We start from the raw sequence: 10,544 nt of genomic DNA, 5'->3' as shown, positions 1-10,544 counted from the left end.
GAGGATGGAGCCAGGGAAGAGGAAATAACTTGCTTTAGAAGAAAAAACCTAAACTAAAAATGGCTTTTCCTGTGCAAAATAAATTCTATGACACATTTTTTTCTGCCAGCCCCACGAGTGCAGGAGCAGCCCACATTCCTGTAGGAAAGAGGTATAAATCCTAGCCCCGAGTCTGAGGCTGGCAATGGGCCTTCCTTGCTTGGGACCCTGTGGACCAAGGTCCTCCCTGTGTGGCGGCAGGAAAGGAGACCATCTCAGTGGGATCAGAGCACAAAGCCATGGTCTTCTCAAAGCTGTATTAGGAATGCAAATCCTGCAGTGAATCATCCAGGCTTAGGGCTGTACTTTGGCTATCAGATGACTGATAGAAAAGTGTGAATAGGCAGCTGGGTTAGTGATGGGATTAGAAAACAATCTCATTTGGAGCTAAATTGCTCCTAAATAGTCTGGTTTGGGCTTCCACATGATGTTGTGTTGGATCTGCTCAAGACTGGCCACCTCCTGTCACCAAAGATGCGTGTGGAGTTGCAGGACAGGGATTATGGGGAAAGGTGACCTTGAGTTTCAGATGCAAGGCTTGAATCCAGTTCCCTGCTCTAGGCTACAGTTTCTCATGCCCCTGCGTTGGTGTTCTTGGATCCACCATGGTGTCCAGGGTCAGACCTCTCTGCATCCTCTCTGTTTTATTAATAAGCCAAAAGATGGTTGCAGGCTCAGGATGCTGTTGCAGCGGATGGAGGGGGTCAGGGTGGGTGTGCATGCTGTGAGCCTCTGTGAGCTCTGTTTGTCATCCACAAGCCCAAAGAGGAAAACCCATAGTTTACAGGACAGAGAGAAAAGGTTTCACTGCTCGCTGGTTTGCTTGAAGCAAATGGATTAATAACACTTGATATGTAACTAAATAAAATCATCCTGACCCCAGTTTGCTGGATCTCCAGGATATGTTTTGTGGGTGAAAAGGTGGCTTTCCTCCTTGGAAGTGGCACTGTTTTTCCTGGTTTTGGGGTATTAAGGGAAAAAAATCTCAGGCCAGATTGGACAGAGCCTTGAGTGACATGGTCTAGTGTGAAGCATCCCTGCCCAAGGCAGGGGGTTGGAACTGGATGATCTTAAGGTCCTTTCAAGCCCGAACAATTCTGTGATTCTGTGATGTCCTCCAGCTTCAGAAGAGAGAAGGACCTACAAGTTTCTTGTACGACTGCTCCCATGGAGCTGTGGGAGGAGGATGGTTTACCATCAGGTGAGATCTGACGTTGATAAATGTGGCTGTCTATCAGTGGATCTAGAAACCTTCCTGATGTGATGGAGCCTCCAACCTCCACCTCCCTGGCTCAGCTGTGTCCCTGTCCTTCCCACCTTGCCAGTGCCACGGTAAGAGGGGTCAGCAGGGAGCTGAGCCCTCCTTGGTGATGGAGACCTCGTGTTCTCCCTTCTCACTGGGGAGCTGTGCATCTCCTGAGGAGCAGCACAGGAGCAAACAGCTGGTGGGAACCGAGTAGTTGTGCTGGAGTAGTGACAATCTCTGGTGTAGGAGCTCTGAGGAGCTCCTCTGTTACGTGCTCTGCCCCCAGAATGAGTAAATAAAAGCCTCCTCATTTATTTATGATGCAAATAGCAACTGTGCATTCAGCTCTAGGAGTTGTTGATTATTTATTTAGAGCCTCTTGTCTCAGAGGCACTGGCTGCGTGCAGGAGGCATCTGTCTGGGTTTATTACCCACAAATAGACATTTTGCTGCTTAGGTGGTGGCTGCTAATGTTTTGAAAGCCTGCTGTGGAAATGGAAATCCTTCCAGGGAGGCACAGATCCCCTGGTCCTTCCTCTTCACAGTCAATAGCAGCAGCTCACAGCCCTACCAGCCCCTCTGAAAATCCCAGCTGCCCCATATCCCACTCCTATGGAGCTGTTGAACGCTGAGCTCCTCTGGGCATGAAGGTTTCTGCTGTGAAGTATGAAGAGTGATGGCTAAGTTCCAGTTTCTGTCGGTCCTTATCCTCAGAAAGCTAAATGGAGGATGGGTGGGAGGTGGATGTGAGAACAACGAGAAGTATTTGGCTTAATATACTAGTGATGGTTGCTTGGAACTCCCTTCCTTTTCCCCCTATCCTGTAGTGGGGGACAGACTGTTACTGTGTACCAGAAGTGTTGGATTTGGCTTCTTCCACAACCAGTCACATAAAGAAGCTTTGCTGGGTTCTCAGAGACTTGGGCAGTGAATAGGTGCTGCTTTGGGACTGTTATCCCCAGGAGCCTTTAAATGCTTCTGCTTCTTCCCTGGTTGGGGGCTGGCAAAGTTTTGGCACTTGGCTTTAGGAGGCTCATGGCACTGATTCGATACATCCTTCTCAGGTCATCCACTTGCTTTGGCAGTTGATGGAGCACAAGTGTTCCCACAGAGAGCACCCCGTTAGTGATCCATGGCATGGACCTCAACTCCAAAGCTTTGGTGACTATATTCCTGGACAGTATTTTCAATGCATGCAAAGGCAAGGAGAAGAGGGGTTGTTCCAGTGGATGGATGAGCCCAGGAGGAATAGATTATGCTGAAGGAATTCTGCTCATCCCCACTGATTGCAGTTGTGGCACCACTGGGGGACTCTATGAGGAAAAGCACCAGTGGCTGGCCCTGGCCACTGCTGCTATCCCATTATCCACCAAGTTATCCTTGCTGAAATGTCTGCCTTTAAGTATCCCATATAGGAATCCCTTACTTGTAAAATGATCCACAGTTTTAGAGGCAAGAGTTGGGTTTTTTTGAGCTTTCTTTTCAAAAAGCTGTATTTACCCTTTATTTGGCTGCCTCTCTTGCAGTCTTAGGGCCGTAGGTAGGAGTTATTCTCCTGGTACCCCTACGTTGTGTTAAAATCATTTACATCCATTAAGTCTCAGAACTACGAGGTAGAATTCATTCATACTCCATAGCATAGCTGGCCAGCAGAGGATGATTAAATCCAGACTGAGATGATCAAACTTAGGCACCTAAATGAGTGACCAAAGGCTCTGGTCCAAGCTCAGATCATTGTAGGTCTTGGATCTCTTCTCTTACAGACTGAGAAAGGGTTGCTGTTAAGCCAGGTAGATTTTGCTTGGCTCCATCACTCATGGCAGTATTTCCAGGGCTTTCCAGGACTTCAGCCATTCTCATGGGTCTTCTCTGAGTCCTCCTCCAGCTTTTCAGCCTACACCTCATGCTGTGGAACTGCCTAGCACCTTCCAGGATCCAGCCTAAATTCTGGATACCTTGTGCAGGAATCCACCCCAGTGGGTAATGGTTAGAAAACCACTGCTGGCTAGTGAGGAAGAGTCTTTGAGAGCTGGCAAAGATGTCTTGGAGCCCCATGGCTTGGAGAAGGCATTTCAGGTTTGAAGTGGTATGGCACTCCTATAGCAAATCATCAGTGTGTGTCCTGGAGGGACAAAAGGGGCTGAATACAGATAAACAGCAGAGCGGTAAATGTGCCTGCTCTGTGTGTGTGTCCCCAGATGTGTACACATCTGGAGCGATTTTGGGAGGTACTTAAGTACCAAAGAAACCTACAGAGATGAACAAATAGGGCTTCGGTTTGTGTCGGTGTCTCACTTGAAGCACGCTATCAGCAGCACCGGCAATGTATTTGGAGTAGGATCTCCTGGCCTTGGATTGAAGCCAGAGGGAATCTCAGTGAGGGGCTGGGATGAGGAGGGGGGTAACAAACTGTTTAGAGGGCCATGAATAGCAGCTTTCATCAGCTGTCATTTCCCATTACAACTGACCCAACATGGAAATGCAGTGCAGGGCTGCACTGAACCAGGAGAGGTTCCCCTGCCTTCTGAGTCCCAGCCACCTCCATCCGCATCCTCTGGCTCTTCGGAGACTGAACCTTGCAGTTTGAACCTGCTACAGTGACTGCTAAAGGGCTGGCTGGACCCAGCAGCTGCAGAACACTAGGTCAGCTCTTGCTTGGTGGCATGGAGAAGGTCAGAAGTGATCAGGACCTCGCTGTGCTTGATGTGAGTTGATGTGGGTGGTGCAGACTTGGTGTTCTGCGGCACCTAAACTGAGCATGAGGATGCCAAGTGCATGAATCTTCAAACAAGACCTGATGCATAGAGAGCCTTCTGCCAAAAGGTAGCAGAGAATTTGATGTAAAAGCAGAAATATGCTTCAGTTGCCTGGGAATGCAATATCCTCCTGAGCTGGCTTGCATATCCTCTCACAGAGATCAGCTGTCCACCAAAGTACCAACACCTTCCAAACTTGGCTGCGTTTCAGTGCTTGTGGGCTGGAGGCTAAAAAGAAAAGGAGGATGATTGAATGTCTCTGCTTCCAATTGACCATGGTGCAAAGTGCTTAAATCGAAGCCTGAGGATGGAGCTACACCCTGGGTGTATGGATGGCTGCAGGACTTCTTGGTGTCATTTCTGGTTGGAGATGGGTGTGGGGGTGCTGGAGAGGAAAGAGAGCTTGGAAAAGGAGTTTCCAGCAAGGATTAGCCAAAGGAAACAAATAAGTTTTATATCGATGAATTTGAACTGGGATTACAAAGGCAGAGAGTCATTCTCATACTCTGAAGCTCATTCATTTGCTTCATTCTGGGTTTGGGAGGTTGGTACAGGAAAGGATGGTGGCCAAGGGCTGGGCAAGGAAATCCCCAGCACCCCATCTGATAGAATTACTCCTTTTTCTGTACTGAGCATTGTGTGCGGGCAGCTCTGAACAGGCAGTATGTGGAGCATGATGGTTGGTGCTTGCCAGTGCCCAGAGACACTGTGGGTGTGCTTGGGGGAAAGAAGGCTGGGAGGAAGGATGGGGTGGAAAAGCCACATTGCTCCAAGGCCAAGCTGGGGATGGAGCAGAGGAACGTGAAGGACAAATAGCACTCCTGCAAAAGCGAGCCTTACCAAACTCGGTGTCTCCCACCTGCAGCTCCCTTGAACCTTCCCTTTCATCTCTTCAATGTGTATTTCATTTGATTAATAAAAAACATCTTTCCTTCTCTCCGCAGAGATACTGGAGCACAGCCCACGGGTTGGGAGGGAATAGTTGCAGCTTGGCTTCTCCTCTCTGACCACCAGCCAGCTCCCTATCTCAGGATGGATCCAACAGGAGCACAGGAACTCGCATCCAAGAAGCCCCGGTGCTCTGCCAGGGCCACACAGGTAGCAAAGAGCTTGATAGAAAGTCAAGTGCAACATCTGGGAGTCTTTTTTTCTGTTGCCTCCCCTGTATTTCAGAGCAGTAACTCCCTGATGTGCGTGGAGAGCTCGCTAACGCTCAGAACGCTCCAGCCTCGCACACAAACACCCAAAAGCAGGTCCGTGTCTGTCTAGGAAACCTGGATCAGAGGACAACTATATTCTGAAGCAGTATGTTGCCTCTGAGGCCCTGAGGTCCTTTGTAGGAGAACAAGTACTAGGCTGTTCTGTTTGGTTTGTTGTTCAGCTTTAGTGCTGGTGCCCCTGGGCAGAACAGGCTGGGGATGACTGATTTGGAGATCTTGTCCTTCTCCCTTCTTCTCCTTCTCCTGTATCCTCCCCTAGGAGCCTAAAACTCAGCTATCAGATAAGAGGAAGATGAGCCAAAATACTCCTGTGAGAAGGAAACACATCCAGGCAAAAGGGAATTGGCCTCCCTTGCTGTTCATCGGTGATGCCCCACAGACTGCCGTTAATTTGCTATCCCATCTGCATCCCGGATGGTCTCAGGCAGTGGACAGCTTTGCAAGGGGTGGGAATCTTCAGGGCTGGAACAAGGAGCATCGCTGAAGGGCTGTGCAGTCTAACAGCTTGTTTGAGGTGGTTTTCCCTGGTGTTTGTTTCACTGAGGGCCTTGTAGGGACGGAGGCAAGCCAAAACCTTCCTCATAGCCAGAACTTGGGCAGGGAAGCAGGGTGCTGCTGGGAAGCAAATGGGAAAGCAGAGTCTTTGGGTTAGGAAGGAAAAAGCCAAGGCAGGCTGGAAATCAAGAGCATGTTTAGACAACAGAGTTGGCCATCATGGTCAAGAATAGAGGCATTGGGTTCCTGAGCCTATAGAACCCCGTTCCCATAATGGGGCATTTAGGGCAATATATAGCAGCAAAAAGGGATTTAGTTCCCATTTGTTCTGTGTTGGAAATCAAGCACCTTAATAGCAGCCACAAGCTTGAAGAAGGGGTTTAACTCTTAGTTTTTTGACCAAAAGCTGGTCTAGTGATAGAAGAGTTGGCTGAACTTTCAAAGTCCAGACCTGCAGATATTTAATGAATGCAATCACAAAGTGGAATTTGGTGATTGAAGCTGTTAGCAATAAATACTGCTTCAAGAAACAGTCAGATCTGGTACATCTTAGGAGGAGCAGTGAAGCATCCAAAATGCACCCAAGTAAGGTTTGTTAGTGAGTATTTTATCCTCCTTTCTTCCTGAGAGATGCCTTATCCAGCCTGGGAATGGGAGTACTGCCATGAAACTTGACAGAGTAATCACTAATACCAACAAATAGCTGAAATAGGTGGTTTCTGAACAGCTGAGCTAGAAAATGATGTTCCTGTGGACCATCCAGCTGCGAGACAGGGACAGAAGTGAAAACAATTGATTTAAGAAGTTAATTGTGAGCGGAGGAGGAGGCCAGTGTCAGTGGTGCAGGGAAGACACAAGAAACAAACAAACCCTACAGGAAAGTCGAACTTAAACATCCACAGAAGACATGCAAATGCAGACGTTTGCTCAATGAGGGGGCCTCTGGATTGTTCCTAATGAGCTCTAATGCGAAGAGGAAATTAAAGAGCTCTGTTTTGGGCTCTGTCTGTGCTGTGCTGTGTGCTGATGGGAGGAGGACTGCACCAAAGAGGAGCGTTCCTGCTCCCAGCCTGACAAATGGGACTCATCGGGGTTTTAGTTTGTCAGAGTATTCTTGTTTGTTAGGCAAAGCAAACTGATCCAACCCAACTCAAACGTGAAGCAGAGGAGGAGCCTGGATTTACTTCTTGAGTGAGTGGTTTTAAAAGGTTTTGCTTTCTGAAAGGGGCTTCCAAGGTGGCCCCATCTGAGACCATTTCTTCTTTTGAAATAGAAACGTCCGGTTTGCTAGGCCATAATACTTTTTGGTTTGAATTGTAAGCGAAGTATAGCATGAACGGGGCTTCTTTGCCGAAGGTTTGGGAGAATTGAAACCAAATGTTTAAACACTGTATGTCCCAGCCCCTTGGCTTGCCTGAGCTCCAACGGCTGTTGTTCTTTTCTTCTCTAACCGATATTGAAACTCTGATGTTTATCCCCGTATGACTTGGGAATTGTTTACAACTTTTAGGCATTTTTCAGGAACTCCAAACCTGTTCCTCGTGTATATTTGTGCTGGCAGCTGCTGTCTAAAGGACAGCTTCAGCTCCTCAAAAAGCAGAAGCATATGATAATTTTCTCTTTAGGAAAGCTGGTAAAATACGGAGTGTCAAACCAGGATGAATTCTCCCACTGGGCAGTGGTTGTGTCCAGGCAGGCTCCTTTGCAGCATTTCCCTCTGGAATGCCAATGCTAAGGGTCTAATATGCACCAGGATGTCCATGCTGTCCCTGTGAGCTCCCCGGCTTTGGGGTGTGTTGTGTCTAACAGGGCTTTAGGTGGTTGAAATGTGAGATTCCAACTTCGGATGGACATTCCTGCACTGCCTGGAAAACAAGCCATGGATTCTGGTTGATGGAGGAAGGATCCACACTAGGATCAGGTGCTGTGGCCAGGGTTGGGCTCTGACCGGGGACTGGTCAACCCTTCCATTAATAAGCAGGCCGTGAAAGCCCCGATGGGATCTTGATGGTGGATGTGATGGGGTGTATGTGCATTCCTACACCAGCAGCATCTTCTAGACACCTCTTACATGAGTATCTGCTTTGGACCACAGCTTGTGCCAGCTGGGGTAACTGCAGACCAGGCAGAGCTCATATGGCACCTCTTACTCACCAAAACATACAGGGGCAATATCCAGTTTATACAGGCAGAGCTGGCCATGCTCTGAGCCCTGAGCAACTCATGTGGGCAGCCATGCATATAGTTTCTTTATTTAACCTGGAATCTTCTCATTGTGGAAAATGGAGGAGTTTGGGCTCAGGTCAGTACTGGGTTTGAGTTCCAGGGGACTACAGTGAGGGTTGTTTTAGATCATGGTGTACTGATGTCATGGTCTATGTCTTTATAATTTGTATGGCAGGCGGTAGAGATGCATCTATAGGGTTGAATATGCCCCTGAATCTTTGGACTGTGGCTTCACTTGGAACAGCAGACCCCATCTGAGCTTAATCAGAGCCAGAAAATCACCTCTTGTTCAGAAGAGGTGATTTAAACCACCAGGAGGAGATGGCTGCTGGCAGTCCAGCAAATCCTGTGATGCTGCTGCATTGATGAAGTGCTTGGAGGGCAAAGCACACACTCTTCTGCACCCCCTGAATGTATGGGTCCCGGGAAGCTGCTGAGGCACTGGGAGAGCCCTGGATTGCTGCAGACAGGCAGCGTGCAGGGAGGCAGGTAATTAGAATCATGATAGATTCATAGGATGCGTTCAGCTGCTTTCCTCTGCTCTTAAACTTGTCCTTCTCAGGAGAATTTTCTCACTCCATTGCCATTTCTTCTGTGCCCAGGTCTCCAGCAGTGAGCAGTATAGAGAATCTGTTGATTCTGTTCCATAAGCCCTGTACAAGGGACGGTAAGTGCTCCCCAGCCAACACCTCTCAGTCATTTCCTTTAGATGTTGCTCACATGCCCTAAATCCCAGCTGTTGGTGAAAGAACAAAAGAAATGAGCTGGAGAAGCTGTGGCTGAGCAGGTCTAATCCTGTCTGCAACATCACCATTGCCCCAGTGTTAATGGAGGAACTCACAGAGGCCTGATGCTGGTTCATCTGGGAAGAAGGAGCCTCCATTACCAGGACTGTTCTGGGTTTGCAGGAGAGGAAGCGGCAAAGAGGTTTGGCAAGGGAGATGTACTTGTGGTGGATAAGCTGTGTTTGAAGTCTCTCTGCTGTGCTGAGGACCTCAGGTAACACTCACACCAGTGAATTTGGCCTCCAGAAGTTACACAGTCATCTTAAGAACTATGAGATGCTGATTAACATTATTAGTCATATTTAACCGTGCTGAAATGCAGGTCCTGAGTCTTGAAGAGCTCTGCTGCCTCCCAGCAGCTTTCACCATGAGCTGGGCTGTCCATAGGGCATTTCTTGGTCATCAGATTTGGAAGATCCTAGGCCAAGTGGTGTGCTCAAGGCTCAGCACAGCGTTGGCCTTCACTAGGAACTTCACACCCACGTAGACGATGCATCCAAAGCTGCCTTCACACAGTCCTGAGCCCAAGGGCAACATTGGACCTGAATCAATGAGAGCCTTCCCTATGGAGCAATGAGCTGTGCTGCCTCCGTGCAGCGGTGTGGACAAGCATAAGATGGAGGAGGTGTCATTCCAAAGCCATGGCTGGCCAATGTCTTAGGTAATAAATGCAATGAATTGAGGAATGCAGCCTCGTTACTGCCTGGCGGAGGGGAATTCATTCTGCACATTGGCTTCTCCAGAGCTTTCCGCCCAGGCGTCGCTGACTTCTCACCACCACATCGATATTCCTGTATTTCAGCAAAATTCCCTGCTCCTAATCTGGATAGTCCTGCCTGGGTGGAGTGCAAAACCCACACTGTTAACTCCGGATAGTGGTAATTAAAAGAAAATAAAATCAAAGGTGCTCAGAAAAGAAATGGAAAATTTTTCCCTGGAAGCCAAAAGATTATATTAAACTTTGGTGGTTTAATAAAATAGATGAAGTTTGGGAGTATATTTTCCCTGGGACTTAATCTGTTTATACATCTAAAAAAGTAAATAGAATATCACTTTACTTGACCACACAGAAAACCCGATACGGGGGGTGCTGCTCCGCTGTATATATTTCTTGGTGAATTGCTTCCACCTCAGGTTTCATGCAGTGAGTCCGTTCCTCTCCTACCAGGTCAAGGGAAAGCAGGAATTCATCAAACACCGTGGCAAAATGCTGTGGACGTAGCAGGGCTGAGGGGTGGCTGGTGGGGGGAGCTGTGAAGACCTGGCTTTGCAAGGCTTTTTGCAACCTAAAGAAAGGAATATGACGGTATTCCTTGCTGGAGAAACATGGAGTGGAAGGTAAGAGTTCATAGAAATGACACCAGCAATGCCACTGAGGAGTTCAATGGGCAGAGCCCCCCCCCCCTCCATGGAATGCCTTTAGGTTTAGAAACCTAAAATAAGACACAAGTGGGTAATTCTGTGTTTTCCCCTTTCTTCATAAACCTGCCCCCTCTTTCCAGGTTGCTGCCGCCAGCAAAAAGAGAGCACAGCCTCTCAGTACCCGTAAACTTTATTAAATGTGTGCTTTTTCATTCTTCAATTAAATTAAAATCAGTCTGTTTCATACGGAAATAGCACCAAAGGGAGAAGGATGACAGTATCTCCAGGCAAAGAGGAGGGAGGAGAGAAAACCCAGAAACCGTCATATGGGAACAAGAATTTTTTTAATGGGTAAGGAAATGGGCAATTTTAGGTGTTTTCCTTCATTTTGGAGACCTAACCTTGTGTATTCCAG

General features: G+C 48.0%; 1 long non-coding RNA gene across 1 annotated transcript; it reads left to right on the top strand.

Moving 5' to 3' along the window:
- The first annotated feature begins 2,346 nt into the window (after window positions 1-2,346).
- LOC133270456 (uncharacterized) lies at window positions 2,347-7,408 on the top strand. Its single transcript, XR_009743782.1, has 3 exons — window positions 2,347-2,446; window positions 4,986-5,139; window positions 6,387-7,408. It is a non-coding gene; the product is annotated as an uncharacterized LOC133270456 (long non-coding RNA).
- Window positions 7,409-10,544: the final 3,136 nt, after the last annotated feature.

This window comes from Pezoporus flaviventris, unplaced genomic scaffold (genome assembly GCF_033815535.1).
Source record: "Pezoporus flaviventris isolate CSIRO_AGI_PZ_B2104156 unplaced genomic scaffold, CSIRO_AGI_Pfla_v1 ptg000020l, whole genome shotgun sequence".
Taxonomy (NCBI): domain Eukaryota; kingdom Metazoa; phylum Chordata; class Aves; order Psittaciformes; family Psittacidae; genus Pezoporus; species Pezoporus flaviventris.
This window is presented reverse-complemented; position numbering and strand designations above follow the sequence as displayed.